The sequence below is a fragment of the Cyprinus carpio genome, chromosome B3 (assembly GCF_018340385.1).
Source record: "Cyprinus carpio isolate SPL01 chromosome B3, ASM1834038v1, whole genome shotgun sequence".
In the NCBI taxonomy this organism is placed as follows: Eukaryota; Metazoa; Chordata; class Actinopteri; order Cypriniformes; family Cyprinidae; genus Cyprinus; species Cyprinus carpio.
The window spans coordinates 46137351-46154458 of record NC_056599.1 but is presented as its reverse complement, the minus strand read 5'-3'; positions in this window follow the sequence as shown (position 1 = coordinate 46154458).

Here is a 17108-nt window from a genome sequence, read left to right as displayed (position 1 = left end):
ATTGCTAATCAGCCAATCACATGGCAGCAACTGAATGCATTTAGGCATCTAGATGTGAAGACGACTTGCTGAAGTTCAAACTGAGCATCAGAATGTGGAAGAAAGGGGATTTAAGGGGCTTTGAACTTGGAATGGTTGTTGGTGCTAGACGGGCTGGTCTGAGTATTTCAAAAAACTGCTGATCTACTGTGATTTTCACACACAACCATCTCTAAGTTCAAAAATAATAAAACATAAAGTAGAGGTACATCCATATTGGACTTAGCTGTTTCTATAATGTGTTTTTGAAGAAAGGCAATAAAAACATTATTGTGCCAATACTAATAAAACTTACAGAGATTGTGGTAAATAATGAAAAATGATGTGAAATGAAAACATGCAAGAGTATATGTGGATTTAAATGGCAGCTTTACTACTTTCAGCTGCTCTTTCAAAAAGATGACACATAAATATGCACATTTACAACCATCTACAACATATAATATAAAACCCATAACTTAAACATTGGCAGTTCATCAAATGTGAATCATAAGTAATCGATAGGCATAAACGTGCAGTATTCACTAACTGCAACCGATATGAAACTGTGATCCTATTGACAGTGCTCAAATTAACTAAACAGAATCATTGCCTTTTGAATAATAATGACATATCTCAGTTGCGGCGTTTTTAGTTTTTCCGTTCCAAAATTGAAGACCTCTTACCATTACTAAGACTTTTGTAATACTATATCAGACATTTTATGGCCTTACATTTGATGAAACCAATTTTAAGACTTGTTGAGAACCTGCAGAAACCCTTTGTTGAAATTACAACAAAGTTGCATGTAGTGATCTCAGCATATTTGTCTCATGTTCAGATGTCCCGTGCGATTTTCCTTGATCCTCTGCATCACTTTCCTGTTGGGATACATTACTACAGTATATTAGTAGTTCAGTTGCTGTACATTGTGGCTATTTTCCGAGTGCATTATAGCTTATCTAGTCCTTATGATAGTCTTTCAAAAAACTTTTTTGGTTCCAATTTCAAAGATAAATCATAATTAATACAATTAATTACCTAGTTCTGTTGTTTAGAACCTTACCAAAGAAATCACCTCTGTGATGTCACCATTACTATCTGTGTTGATGTCACGCTACAAAATATGAAAACATTTCAATTACACAATAAGTACAATTTTTACTGTTGAAACGACCTCTACCTCACCTCTGGACGAATGTACAGAACGGATCGCCCCAACACTCCACTTGTCCTGATGGCTCGGGGAGTGCATTCAGTCAGACAGACCACAACACATCTGTTGACTTTGCAAAGGTCAAAGTTTATGCTTTCAAGCTGTGGGTAAATTGTCCTCAAGAATTCCTAAAAGCCTGCTTCAGTCAGATTCTTTATGCTTAATGTAACAGTGTTGTGTTATAATAATATATATCAATATAATATAATGACATCAATACAAAGTCAGTTGAGAATTTTCACTTACGTACTGGTGAAGTCTGTCACATTTGCAGCAATGCTGTAAAAAGCAAAGCAATAAAGAGTATAAGGGCCCTAGGTACCCTAGCAATGACCCTGCTTCATCCTATCTCACTCTTACTTGAGAAGTTGAGTTGACTATACTGAGGAACTATGTTTCTTTGTCACAGTGCCCACTCAACCCCACAAAAGTGAAATGTTAGCCTTGCTCTATTGTGGAAAAGTACAAGACTGACAGTCGCTTACCTGGTGATGCGGTGTTCTTCGTGGGTTTCAAGAAAATGCAGTGCCAATTGTTGTCTGCAGTTCATGTTACACAGAAAATATAAGGGAGACCATAGACATAATAGACACACACAAAAAAAATTAACTGGTATAGCTTATCTTTTGATTATCACCATTTAGGGCGAGATCACATTAAAGTGGGACAATGTAAGCAACAGCTTTGTTTAGACTGCTTCTTTCCTTTAGATAATTTTCAGAATACCCTTCTGGTGGCATATCTATGTCTATAAGCTGTCTGCTCCTGCAGCAACGCATCAGTTTGAAGCCTCCAGCATGCTTCAGTAGAGGAAAAACCTCCTCAGTTGTCTTTATAAACGGTTGTGGTATGCACTGCACACCACAAAATCATATTTTTTTTTTTGCCTGGAGGCACGTACTTTCTTCAACACTGGGAATTTGTTTTGTATCCACTAGTGCACAACTAAAAAAATGTGCGCTCACGTGGCTGGGTGGCTTTTTTTTTTTTTTTTTTTTTTGGAACCTATGCTGTAAGGTTGAAACAGTCGAGTCAAAGATGCATAGACCTTGTTTGGTTGGTTTGTTGAAAACTGACACTGGGAGGGAGAGGGGATCCTACCAGTTGGAGGCACAACTTGTGGTGCTGGGGACAAAGCAGTGACAGCAGTCGGCACTGTAGTTGTTCCAGTCTGTCCTCCAGTCATACCAGTTGTCAGTCCAGTCATACCAGTACTCGCTCCAGACAGTCCCGTCTGTCCAGCAGTCGCTTGTGCATTCTGTAGAGCAGGTATGCTTGAGGGTGCTGTTGACAGTCCATCATGTACACCTGTTTGGTCCCTCAGAAGTTGACCCAGCTCCATCATAAGTGCTGATGCCCTGTATCAATTGACAAATAAAAAGCAAAGGAAAAAAAATCAAATATACCTGAGAGCAGCAATCATCAGTGTCTAGGCACTTTAAGGCTGGTTTGGTGCAGTCAGTGCAGTGCCTTGTTTATTTTGTAAAAAACTGCTCTACTAGCATGGTATAGCCACAACTACAATTCTTTCAAAGTTTGAATGATGAAGATTACATTACTTCTGAAAAATCAAGTGTAAATTAAACTCTAATGATTTTGCCTGTGCCAAACTCTTTTACTGAAGTTCCGACATTTCGTTTACAATTAATAGGCTTTGGCAATCACTTGGCCACGCCCGTTTTCAAAATGACACCGTTATAGCAAGCCAAAGGCTTAAGTTCAACATTTTTTTTATATAATTACTGACATAGTGACTAACGAGGCCAGAGAATTATATTGTCTGGCCGATACTCTGTCAACCACTCCCCCAGACCTACGATCTTGCCAAGTTTCAAGTGTCTAGCCCTTACGGTTCGGTCTGCACAATCAGTTTCACAGCAAATAATAATAATACTGTACTTACAATAACAGTAGGGTTTTGGCACTATATTCTTGAACCACTAAATATCTTAACAATTACAAGAGTTTCAGCACTTCGTGCTTGAACCTCTAAATATTATAGCACACAAGTATCATTAAGCAGTTGGCATTCAAATGCTTTGTGTTCCTGTTTGTATTTGGTTGGCATAATTTCTGCATTGACTATCAGCTTGAATATACAATAAGTTTTCAGTTGAATCTGTAGATTACCAAAAAGCTTTGCAGACAATGTATGGCTCACATAATAAGGCATACAATTTGTCATTACCCAAAAGTATTATCAATAACTTTTTACTCCAAAAGTCAATTTTTTTTGTAAGTTACATTAACCAGTCCATTTATAATTATCTAAAATGCAATGTAATAAAGTTAGGGTTGATTGTTATGGCCAATATCATAATCACATTTAAGTCAATATTAAAATTGGTCATGTTTCAAATATTTTTCAATCAATCTCTTTCCAGCGTCAGGGATTCCACACAGTCACAATCACCTGATTACTGATCACCTGCACCTGCAGCCTGCAATCAGCACCAGTGACTACACTCTGCAGTTCTGCACGCTAGCGGCTACTAGCGGTTGAAATGAGGCGACACTCCTCAGTGCTTATTGTCAGGGATTGAACCATCGAACTCCGCGCTGCTATGTTAATCTATGATGACACTATTGGACTGGAAAGCCTTATGCAAAGTGACCTGCATTTCCCAGTGCTTGTCAGCCTACTAACTCGTGAAGCTGCTCACCAGCTTAACTCACCCGCCACAAGTTCCCCGGTACCAGAACCCAAGACACATGTAAATAGTGTGCAGTATTATTTATATGAATAGATGAATTATGTGTGTTATATTATTTTTTAAAAAAGGAAAATGATGGTTTACTTCTTTGCATGCGGAGCATTAAAAGGGTAGCCTATTGTGAGCTAGGCTTGCCGTGTTTTATAAATTATTTTCTTTATTTTAGTAAAACGTAATAAGGCACTGTATAATTTCGCTCCCATTAGTTTAGGCCTAATTAAAACAAGAAACAATACTTTAAATTAAACGCTGCAACGATTTAACTAGTTAATCATTGCAACTCTAAAGAATGGATGGATTAATACCAACGTCCGCACTTATCAACAAAGTACAACACGATGTAAAAAAAAAAAGAGCTTCATTAATTGACAACTTCAGTGATTGTAAATGGAGTCTCTTTGCTTGCTTTCATTTAATTTAAGTAATAAGTATAAAATAAATACATCAAAACTAAATAAAATAGATTGCAGCCGCATTTAAATGTCTAATATAAAATGTATGTATAGTCCGGATAAAATAATCAGTGCAAGATTTGCTCTGCATGATGCTGAGTGCACATTTTTTGGACTGCAGCATTTTTCTTATTTGTCTACATATTTTTATCTTCATTACAAATCTTGTTTGGTTTGATTTTGGATATTGCATGTAAAAAATTATTTACCTTATGATGCTTATGCAAAATGTGGAATTATTATTCATATTCAAGTGTTTGTGCAAAAAATTAGTAATGCGGCATGCAAGACAGGGAGGCGCCCCTCTGCGATCACGTGATTTTTTTCCTAATAATGAAATATACTGAAAATCTGGGCGTCTCACATACATGAGAAATATATCTACAGAAAGCTTTGAAATGTCTTTTAAAACGAAATCAATTCAAAACGAAAGCATTATGTAATCTGTGCAAAGGTTTTTTTGTATTTCTCTTTAAAGGGATCCAATCAATGGTGGGAAGAGTCAGCACTGTGAATTTCGAATCTTGCAGCCGACAAGAGAAACATTTGTTTTATTAATAAATAATTAAAATGTTCCTTTTTCATAATGTATTAGGCTACTTTCTGCTTGCTGTGTTTTGTGCCGAACAACTTAATGCATATTCTTGAGCTCGTGGAATAATATTAAGGCTGGATTTATAGTTGTTAAAGTTAATATAAACTTGCGATTAGTTGAATAATGAACAAATGAACGACTATAAACATAGAAAAATCTTACGTTGGAAGATCAGACCTTATTAAATACCCTCTAACATCCCTCTGTTAAAGTTTTTTAAAGAATTTTATACGCTTTGCATAAATTCCATCTTTCAGAACGGTCCTGTAATGGAGAGATTGCCTTAACAGTATGATTTCTTACCCTCTGAAACACCAAAAGCGAAAGCCTGAAAAATAAAATAAATATTTTAGTTTTGAGAATTTATGATTGTGGCTAACCTCAAGCCGCGTTGTTTGAGACACGCTGCCCGAGGCAGAGTATGCAGGGGGGTCCGAGGCGGCCAGAGTGATTCTTGACTGGGGCGAGGTAGTCGGATTCCTTTGAGTCTAAAAGTCAGGAGTCTGTCGTTCTTTTTGACCACTTCCTCCACACCTCGCGCCATCACGAGTACAAGTCATGCCACAGCCCGCATATATACCTGCAGACTTTAGCAAGAATTCAGCATGATAAACATATTATGCGCTATAGGCTTGATACACCATAATCTCTCATGATCAGAAGCTATTATAATGACTTTGTTGGCAATAGTCGAGCGGGATGGTTACAGGCTAGTTCTCAAGGAATTTGTCTGGACGTTTAGCTGATTATTTTCGAGGGGTTAAAAGCATTGATTTAAAACGCGTACAGCACATTCACACGTAATCGCTGTCGCAATAATGCATTCAAACCAAATGTAATCTTACAGTAGTAGCTACTTCATCTGTATATGATTTTGTATGAATGAGGGCAGAAATTCTGTCGAAACACAATCAAATGCAATCGATCTGAGATACAATACTGACGAAATGTTGTAAAACTCGGTTATTTTCATGCCCAAACAAAAACATGTTGCAGCAGGGGGAAAGCAGCAATTATACCCTTTTAATGCTGACAAATTTTTATTAGTTTGGCGTTTGGTAGGACCAAAAAGTTTGCGCACAATAGCGTAATCCCCTTTGAAACTCTCCCTGTAATTTTATTTATGTATTTACTGTTATTTTTAAGTTTTATTTTTATAAGCTATTATGAACAGTAACATTTCAACTTTAGCCACGATGGTGAAGGCGGAGCAGTGTTTCTGGTATCAATGAACCGCGGAGGCTTAGTGATTATTAAATGCTAGGAGGCGCGGAAGGGAAATTGTTGGCTAAACTCCAGCTCCACCCGCTCACATAGGCCTACTGTATCTACCGAGTGAGAGAGATGTTTGCCCTATATGAACAAGGCCGTCCGGTGTAGACACGGTTTGAACAGTGTCTGCTATAGTTTACAAATAATTGATATATAGAGAAAATAAAACATAATAAATAAATAATAACCTACAACCAGCGTGCATAACGAGATGAAAAGATAGACTCCAATAGAAAAGCTGATTTAGGCCTACACTTGGTCTGTCCTCCGTCCATACATGGACACTGTACTCACTCTCGAGAGCTGCCAGTTTTAATCTGAACAGCTCTTAACGCCGAGTTGATGGTTGAGTGGGGAGCATGATGGGGCAGGTAGTAGTGAAATAATACGATTTTATATTAACACTTGTTTTGAACAATTTCTTTGTCCAGTTGATATATTGATTTTTAAGTAGGAACTCAAAAAAAAGTCGATTTAAATGGCTCATCTGTATTTTTTTGTGTGAAAAAAATCGGGGATTTTTTTTTAGGCAGAGAGGCCTATATCTCCCAGGTAAATGCAATTTTTTTTTTTGTTTTTTTTAAAGTTAAGGCAAGCTTCCTCTGAAATTAAGTTATAATGTCAATACGTGCACACTTTATGGCGCTTATACCGTATATCAACATTTGAAGTGGATCAACCTTTTTCTTTAAAGTTGTCCTGCAAAACCTGTGCTCTGCAAGTTGAAACCCTCATAAGACTGTCCCATTGAAAGAGCAAGAGATTCCACACCTTTATCTCGACCCCCCAGTTATACAGAACTTCACCCCCCTCCCCCTCCAGGCTGCTGAACTGAACTCGGTCTGTTTTGTTGGCTGTGAGGAACGCTTTTGTTGTCCATGTGTCTAACTGGGTTGAAACATGCTCGCTAACTCACAGCACCTTACTGCTCTAGTTTATTCATGTATTTTCCCGCAGCCCATATTATTATTTTCACTAGATACCAAATAATAACAAATTATGCAATTGATAATTAATCATTATTTTTGCCCAAAAATCATTGTTATTTGTGTACGTAGGCGTTTGCAGAAGGCTTTAAGACCAAGCGGAATCCTCCGTAAGGCTGCTCCCTGGCTTCCCCACAGCGCGCGGGACTGACGCACAAACTGACCCAACATAAGCCAGGCCAAAACATTTAGTCTGCCTTAAGGCCCGCCGTTTTTCATTGTACGTTAATGCTGTTCAATAGAGAATAAAAAAAAAAAAAAAAAAACTAGTGTCGGCTTTCTTAAATTGGAGCTCATTATATTGAAGGTACAAAGCCAAACACCAGACGCAACCTCCACTCTCAGTTTTCTTTCACTTAAAATGTATGGGGCAATTTATTTATTTATTCACAGGCATAATGTTGAATAGGTTGAAATTTCAGTTGACAAACTTTAGTTGCCATTCTTTAAAAAAATGCATCAAATGTTTCATAGACCTTCAGTTGTCATCATGGCCTCACAAAATCCCATGGCCCATTTGTACCTTTCACTGCATTTCCCTGTAACATTTCACCCTCCTACAATTACTAGCCTTACTACCCCAACCATTCAATTCTATAATGTAAAATTTATTCAGACCGATTGGCATTTTTTTATGAAACATTATTTTATTTTATCTTTTTATTTTTAAATAGCCTCCTAATTGTAGGCCTACATAAATGGATGCAAATAAAACAATATCCCTTTTTAACAGGCAGATATAGGCCTATATTATTGTACATTACAAATAGTTGGATCGTCCCTTATTATTAATTAAATAATAAATACTTAGGTTCTTCAAGAATAAAACATAAAATATAAATAAATTAAGTGTAAGTAGAAAGAACCTCTATTAGCCCTATTTGTATGTTGTATGGTTGGGAGATATTTGCGAGCGATTCAGCCTTAGATTTAGAGCGATTTAAAAAAGAAAAAAGTGGGGGGCTTGGTTTTTCAGAAACGAATACACTCGTAAAAAAATGCTATGATGAAAAAGTCCATGCTAACTTATTGAATTCATAGAAATACTTTAAGCAATTAACACCGTTTTAATACTAGATTCAACTTGAATTTCGATACTATTACCCTGACTTTAAAATCTTCAATGAGTTTTCTAAGTGGGAAACGGTAAAATGTCACAGTGCATTTTAAAGTAGCCCTAAATGTCTCTTATCTATATAGTATCCGAAGATTTGATTGCATTTTAGCATAAAACTAACAATCATAATTTTTATTTTTTTTTTAATGGAACAATTTCCTATAAAATGGTGGACAGCAACCTTCATATCCACAGTTTGAATCGTCACCCCGCTGAGCAACGCGAGAGTCGGAATCGTGAAGTTATATTTGTTTGAAATTCACGAAGTGAATGTGATGCACAAAGTCATCTTTATATGCAATGTAATAAGAAAACATACACGAAAACACGCTAAAAAATAAATTCCATTTGTGAGAGTTTTGCATTTTATTACATTCAGCAAATACTAACGGCAGGCCTAGATAATGCGGTAGCTAAATGTACCAACAGGCCAATTTTAGGTTCCCGTCACTTTACAACAAATCCTTTAAATGTAAAAAATTGATCAAAAAACGACAAAATTCAAATATATCATTCTATCACATGGATAAATATAAATGCAGCAGGCCATTAATATTAGGCTTAAACAACAACAAAAAGAACAATTCAAAATAATTAAGCGATACATAAGGTAATGTTGGGCTTATCTCTCTTCATTCGGGACAAATCCAACATTTTTGCCCATTGGAACCTAAACTCTTATTTTTAGGTAAAAAGGCTTTGGATGTCACACGTTTCATAATCGAGGAACAAATCATAATTAGCAAAAATATGCAAAGTGGGCCCGCGCGCGCGCTGCATGGGCTCGGTTACGACTGCTTTCCAATGAATATGTGCGCGTGAGCACCAGCGCGATCAAAGTCCAATCACAATTATTGGTCACACAGTAAGCATAATTCAAATTGCAAAGTGTTAGCAGTTTGAAAAATCCAGAATTATAACAGAGTTTAATAAGAATTATTTGTAAATCCCGGGACCGTTTTCAGTTCGCTCTGCAAATTAACCGGAGATTTATTAATATTATTATTATTTTAACCCAGACTGAACCGAATGAAATTGTAACCATATTATATAGATTATTAGATATATATATATATATATAGATATTATAGATATATATAGAATATATATAGTCATATATAATGGACTGTTCAAACATACATGCATAGAGCTTTTGTGGAAAGGCCGTTCTTTAAGATTTTTGATGAAGTTAGACTGTTATCTAAGACCTATCCTATATTTTTTTATGGATGTTAATGATGTGGATAAGTGTATATTATAATGTTATTGTTGTTTCAAACCGTCTTCCTTTCATGTTCACAAGTACATTCAGTGTCGACAATCCGTTCCCGTTGCGACAAGCCTGGCGGTAGTTTCGCTAATGCTTTAACACCGACTGATTTTGGCAGTTAACGCCGCGGCCCTGCGCGGCGGACGCGCGCGCGTATTACCCATATTTGGATGTCTACCGACTGTACTCCTTAGAAAGTTTATGAGCTTTGAGGAATAGGGTCGTCTACAATACAGTGAAGAGAGTGGCGCGAAGGGAGAGAAAAGGGAAATGAGACAAAAATAAATAAATTCCTGTTTGTATGTATTCCAAGTCAGGAAATACAACAGAGAGATTTTGAAGGTAAATCATTGCCATTGGCCAAGATGCTGTCTAATCGAAAATGAGGAGCTGGGAAGATTTATGATTGCTGCAAAGGCCCTAATGTTTCCAACCAATGTTAGTTGGCTGTCCGATCTGCTAAAAAGCATCTGGCTTCACAATCAAAATAGCGCTATATCGTCTACTTTTGCTGTAAAAACGGGACACTCTTAAAGACAGTTGCGATAAATTTCTTGGGATAGGTCATTATTGAAAGCAGAAGAACGTGGGAGCTGCAAACAGGGTCCAGAGCTTCTTGAGGTAGTGAGCACAGAAGGCCACTATTCTCACAATCGTGCAAAACGAACCTGGAAAAACACAAGTAGTACAAAAAGGAAATGATCCCCTCTCACTGACGACGTAACTCATACTTCAGGGAAGAAATGCCAAGAGAACTACTGATAGAAGGTCCTGAGCCAACGCATCCACCATGCGGAGTGAAACTCCTCTCACAAATTTAATTTTACTGGAGGTGCATGGCGAGGGGGGGCCGAGGCAGCTAGATGCCGACTCTTGAAACCACCTGAGAACAAAACCCTATTTTCCCCCAAAGTTGGTTGAAAATAGAAGGAGAAGTGTCATTGAGGTGCTCTGGGCGAAGACAAAAAAAATTGTGTAAACAGCTGGACAGAAAATTTAATTATTGTCTCGAAGCCATGTAACCATGCCCACACCGTTTGCAAAGTTTGATTGCACTGATTTAATATCGGACACGGTGGGAAACATTCTTGTCTCATATTAAATCACAGTGGCACAATCCTCGCAGCCTGAGAACTGATACAATGATAATCGCTCACACTCTTCACCGAGCATCACAACAGAAGCACAATTTATCATTGGAAAGCCATGTCTATCCGCGGCCTCCGTCTATGTGCAATTATTGGGATCCATTAGCCGCGATGGACAGTACTAAGTCATTTTTACTTTGTTACTGTACTTAAGAACGTTATCATTTTCTGTGCTAGAGATGCCGAATATTGGATTTCTGCAAAAAGTTCAAACCAATATCTTCCTAACTTTACCAAGGTCACGGATAACACAAGTTTAAAAGGACAATTAGACTAGTGAAAATTTATATATATATCTATATATCATATATATATAGTATATATATATATATAATATATATATGATATATATATTGTTTTTTTTTTTAGGTCAATGCTTTGGGTACTTAGTAATTATGTCAGTACAATTTCTTGTTTAAAACAGCTCAAACGAGCATGGTTAGTCCTGGACTAGTTAAGCCTGGGGGAAGTGTGGCTACAAAATTGTCCTAAAACTTGTCTCTTATAGAAGTGTTTATTTCCTTATTGGGATGGAATGCCTGAATCATAGCCCTGAAGCTAGCAGTCTGTTGCCACATCATACCACTACAGGATTTTTTCTGTGAACTCTTAATGCCCAGATTGTGTAGGCTGGCCCTCTGACTTTTCTGAATCAGGGCAAAATCTGGGCAAAAATTTCATGTAGTGTATTCCAGCCTTAAGCTGTACAAAGACATACATGATGTGAAATTGAGTGACCAATTATCCACCACCATGCACAGTTACAGTTCTTACAATGTGCTCACCTTATTATAGAATAATGCAGTGCTTAATAAATGTAAGTAATAGCAATCTACGGGGAAAAAATGCTTTGGACAGATATTATTATTTGGTGCGTGACAGGTGATTGGACCACAAAAATGTTTGTAAAACTGTCCTCAAATCAGCCGAGGATGCACTAATAAGCCAATGCAACATGCAATACTTTTGCATGCATTGTATATTTGTGTTTATTACCATTAAGAAGACTTTCATACAATCTCTTTATAAAAAAGAAAAGCAATCCTGAGTATCTTCTGTCTCCGTCTTCCATGGGCAGAAGCATTCAGCACAAAAACCATTTGAGGTTCTCCTGGCAAGGAGAAGGACTGGATACCTCTCTAAAAGTTCCCACTTGTGGAGCTGTGAGAAAAAAAAAAAAAAAAAAAAAAAAATATATATATAAATATATATAATATATATATATATATATACATATATACATACACAAGAAAAAAAAATATATATATATATATACACACACACAATAAAATTTTATTTATATTATATTAATCACAATTAATCGTTTTGACAGCTCTTGTTTATATTTATCCACGTTTCTGAAAAGACTTCAACACATCAGCGACCATCAGATATGGACCCGGGGTAGACAGATAAAAAAGTCTGATTCAAAAATGAAAATGTTACTTTTCAAGTTTTGGGCTTCTCTTCTATGTTTTTGAAAGTTGCATGAATGAATGACTGAGTTACTGCATACTTTCTATGAGTAACACCTTACCTGTCCAACAACTTTGGATTAATGTTGTCCAATACTTTAGCTCATCTTTGTTTATTGTCATTCAGCTGGGCTTTTAGTTATTGTGATTCTGCAGTAATTTTTTATTCTATCCCAGGGGTGTTCAATCCTGCTCTTCAAGGGCCACTGTCCTGCAGAGTTTAGCTCCAACCCCAATCAAACAAACCTGAACCAGCTAATCAAGGCCTTACTAGGCATACTAGAAACTTCCTTTCAAGTGTGTTGAGGTAAGTTGGAGCTAAACTATGCAAGACAGTGGCCCTCCAGAGCTGAGTTTGGGACACCCCCGGTCAATACAAATTCTTTTTTTTTATTACACTTTTAATGTTATGCACCAAACGTCTAATTTAGTGTTCATCAGGACCTGAGTACAATGAAAAAAAAGACACAGATGTTATAACCGTGTCTACACCAGACGCGAGCAGAGCGTCAAAAGATAATAGAATCCATCATAATCAGTGATATTGTCTAAACAGGATGTTGCGCTGGGTGACGTGACAACAAATTCCCGACAATAAAAGGATTCCCCATTCTATTTCTAACATAGTCCAAGTGCTTTGCAACGTTCAGTTTGTCACGTTCGCTGTAGACAGCTTTTAGCTGTTGCGGCGCGATGCAACGCGATAAAAGTCGTGTCTGGTGTAGACATAGTGTTACACTTCAGTAGGTGTGGTGTCTGGTGTAGGATTGCTGAAACATCTGTATAAATAAAGAAATGCATGTGTAAAAGGTAAAGATCAGGGATCATTTACTTACTATTTTATGACTCACATTTGAAAGATAACCTACTAGTAGATTTGTTGGCATCCTCCGAAACTTTGTTCACACTGCTTTTTTTTTTTTTTTGGGGGGGGGTTGTCTGTCTTTCCATTCCTGGGAAAGCTGTTTCTTTTTTTCTCAAGCATTTGCTTATATGGCTGCTTGGCCCTACAGTGTGGACTTGTTTTGCTGGCTACTCCAGTTTTTTCCTGCATGTTTAGCAATCCCTTAAGAATTATAGGCCTAATATTTGTTCAGTAATAATAATCAATCTCTTTTGAATACTTATTGTAACCACAGATTTTAAGAAAAGCAAAGTTTAATGTCACTTGTGATGTTCACGCTGTCTAACTTTTCCATTTACTTTTGGATATTTCAGAATGATCTTTTATAATGTTATTCCTAAGTAGCCTAAATAACTGTACAACTAATCACCACAAACGAAGATGAAACAACACAAAGTGTCTTACATAATATTTTGTTCTCAAATTCTTATATTATCAGGGTTCGCTGATAACATACCTGTATTAGTCCTGATTATTTCATAGAAAACCCACAATGCATCGAGGCACATGTGTGTGGCAATTCTTCCGCTGCCTTTAGGGGAACTATTTTTAGGAAAGGTCCACGGGGCTCGTATTTGATTAGTTAAGGTGCAGACGACCAATCTTGTCTATGATTTGAGGATTTATTAGAATTAAAATTAAGCATGGAGCAATTACACAATTCCATATTACATTGATGATGCATACTCACTTGGAGGATTTGTCTAATAATTTAAAGTGATGCTTGCCAATGAGCTGGGAAATCTGATACATTCCCATAAATCTATGGTTATCTGAGGTTAATAACTGTCTTCGACCCCCATTGGAAAAAATTAACATACTAAGAAAGGAAAAAAGTATTCATAAAATTTCTACCACCCCTTTTTTCATTATTATGGAGACCACTTTCATAGGACCGAATGGATTCTAATTTTCGAGTGAGGTTTTAACTGTGATATACTATGAGATATCCTGTTGTGACGTCGCCGTCTTGGTTTGTCATGCGGAGTTCGTGCTGTCCACCTCTGCTTTGTTTTTAAAAGTCCCTCTTCCTCTCTCATGCCTGTTGTCTGGTTCGCCGCCCCGCCTCCTCCTTCCCGTCTCCTTTTATCTGTGCCTCGTCTGTCTGGCCTGGGGACAACGCTTATTTTGCCGTTTTGGGTGTTGTTTCGAGCATGGTGTGTTCTTTTGGGGTATTAAGCGGTGGCCTACAGGGATTTGCCGGGTCAAACGGACGAACTCGCTGCCCGGCTACCCGGGATGTCGGTTTGCCGTCCGTCGAAGGGAGCGGATGAGCCACCGCCGTTTTTGGATGCTGGAGCCTACTGTCCGCCATGATGGGAGGAGCAGGGAACGGGGGACTTACTTGCCGGCTGCCCAAATTCATCAGAGAGCCGTCGCCGTCCACCGGGCGGAGTGTCGTTGTTCACCAAGGGCTTTTTGTTCTCCTCTCTTCCCTCTCTCGTTTCTGTTGCTCCTCATCCTTCCGTCTCCTTTTCCTTTTCTCTGCCTCGTCTGTCTGGCCTTCTTTTATTTTGTGGTTTTGGGTGTTGTTTTGTGTTTATTGGGTATTAAAGTTTGCTTTGAAGTTCGCCGGTTCCCACCGACTCCTTCCCCGTGACCATGAAAGTTTTTTATATTGTCAACACCTGTATCATCCCATTACTAGTTTTTTTTTTGCATCTTGTATTGACCTCTCCTGTGCAACATGTTGTGTAGGATTTGTGTTGCATTCTATTCTTTTATGTTACAGGCAAAAGCAAAAACTCAAAGGGGATAAAAAAAAAAAAGATTAAGTGAGGGATTCTCCGACAGTTAGAAGACCAGGAATTCAACAAAAAACTACTAGCCACATTTTGGCCTCCAGAACACCCTCCTTCAAAATGTCTGTTCAACAGTGGAGGCGGAATACCTCAAAATCGCAGACACAAATCAAACCCTAATTTTGAACCCATTTCTGTGGGCTACAAGGCCTCATGTAGTAAGAAATCATCAGCTGGTGTTTCACTGCTAATGACAGTGGCACATACTTAAAGCATTTTTCATGCTGGGAGGCTATGCTTGAAGAATCTGTGCTTAGCTTACCTACAAATGGCCCATTTTAACTTTATGGGCTCGGGGTAGTGTTCCACAAAATGATTTTTGGGTCGCAATAGAATTCCTGGAAAAAGCTCTGTGTACGTACCTCTATGTGTGTTCAGTAATTTTCCATTCAAGATATGCAATTGTGTCATCTGTGTGAAATCTATCAACAGCAAGTTCCACAACGTCCTTCAAATCCAGAAGAACATGCCATGCCAATTCGTCCTCTGGAATCAAGTGACCTTTATTAACAAAGCTTTTGTTGAGATTTTCTACAGTGAAACATTTTCTGGAGACAAGAACAGCAAGGCACCATGCAAGCTCAGTTGGCATGATTCCCTCCAAAAGATCGTGCAAAATATCTGGTTGATCCCCAAAGGTAACACAGAAGTGTTTCAGATGCTTTATTTTTTTGTCCAATCTGACCAATCTTTTCAGTTTCGCAAAGCGAAAACACAGGGCATCCAATAATATTTTAGCTAGGATCACGTGACCGGAGCAGCTGCTGTTGCACAAAAGGGTGAGAATGGTGGCGCTGTTTCGAAAACCAGTGTTAATGAAAATACTGAAAACAGTGTTGCGAATAAGAACACTTATTTAGATATTACATGGAGCGAAGATGAAAACAAAATGGCTTTGAATCGTTTCTGAAGACAGTCAGAAAACCAACACCGAAGAAGGGTATAGAAAGTGGATGCTGAGTTCTTGTTATCATTAATATTTGAAAATATTTTCACATTCTTTATACAAAATAACATTTATATTAATTCTCCACCGAAACGTGTGATCTGTAGAGCACTGTCCATTTTCTTCCACGTGTGCGAGTATTATGTGTCACAGCATGTTCACTCTCTAGTCTAGTGTTAGATCTTCTGTATTAAAAAAATCGAGTGAAATTTTTTTTCTACAAATGAAACATGAAAGCAAATAGACATGATTATGACGATATATTTTCTGTATGTGTTTTGTATGCAGCTCATGGTATTTTTATAGCAATAAAGGATGTTTATTATGACAAATATGAGCAGTGTAGCGTTATTAAACATACAAAGAGTACACGTGTCTGCTTAAATACGATAAAAGGAAAATGGCAAACAAATTAAAACAGAAACTAAACAAATTTTGCGTTAATAAAAACGAAACTACAATAAACAGTTAAAGTGTCATTAAACATTTGAATGTTACTTATTAATAAATATGTTAATTGATACACAGATGTTAAGCACACATCTGTGAAACATGACAGATGTTTAGTTTCAGAGGGAGCTGCGGCTGTTAATGCAGTCTGAGCAGAAAATGAACTGCTACAATCTAGTCTTCAGCCCACTTTACATTGTTTTCTGACACCCCAGTTATTACAAAATCTGCTTCAAGCGTCTCAACAATCTGAAATATAATAAAACCAATTCATCTTTTAGTGTTGAGGTTAGTCTTACGGTTAGATATAAACTATTGCTACACTGAAGGACATTTTATTGGGTGCCTTCTGTAAATAATCCTTAAAATGTGTGAAACTCATTATTATTATTATTTTGCTCAGAAAAAATCAGGAAGCATTATAATGTACAGAAAGAAAAACTTATTATTATACTTAATAGTTTGATGCATCATGCATCATAAAATTAACATCTGTTCTACTTTTTTTCCTGCACAAGAAAATTGAATATGATTAAGTAATAATTAATAATATTAAATCATAAGTGTGAAAGAATTTATTGAAGTGGTTTGTGGTCTCTTAACGATGACTGTTTTGTCTGTTAAAAAGCCCTCTCATGTATTACTCTTTCATTGATAGTTATTTTTAGCACTTTACTGGATAACGTGAATATTTAAATACCTCTGATTGTTTATTTATCTGTGCTTGCACATTTATTTGGATA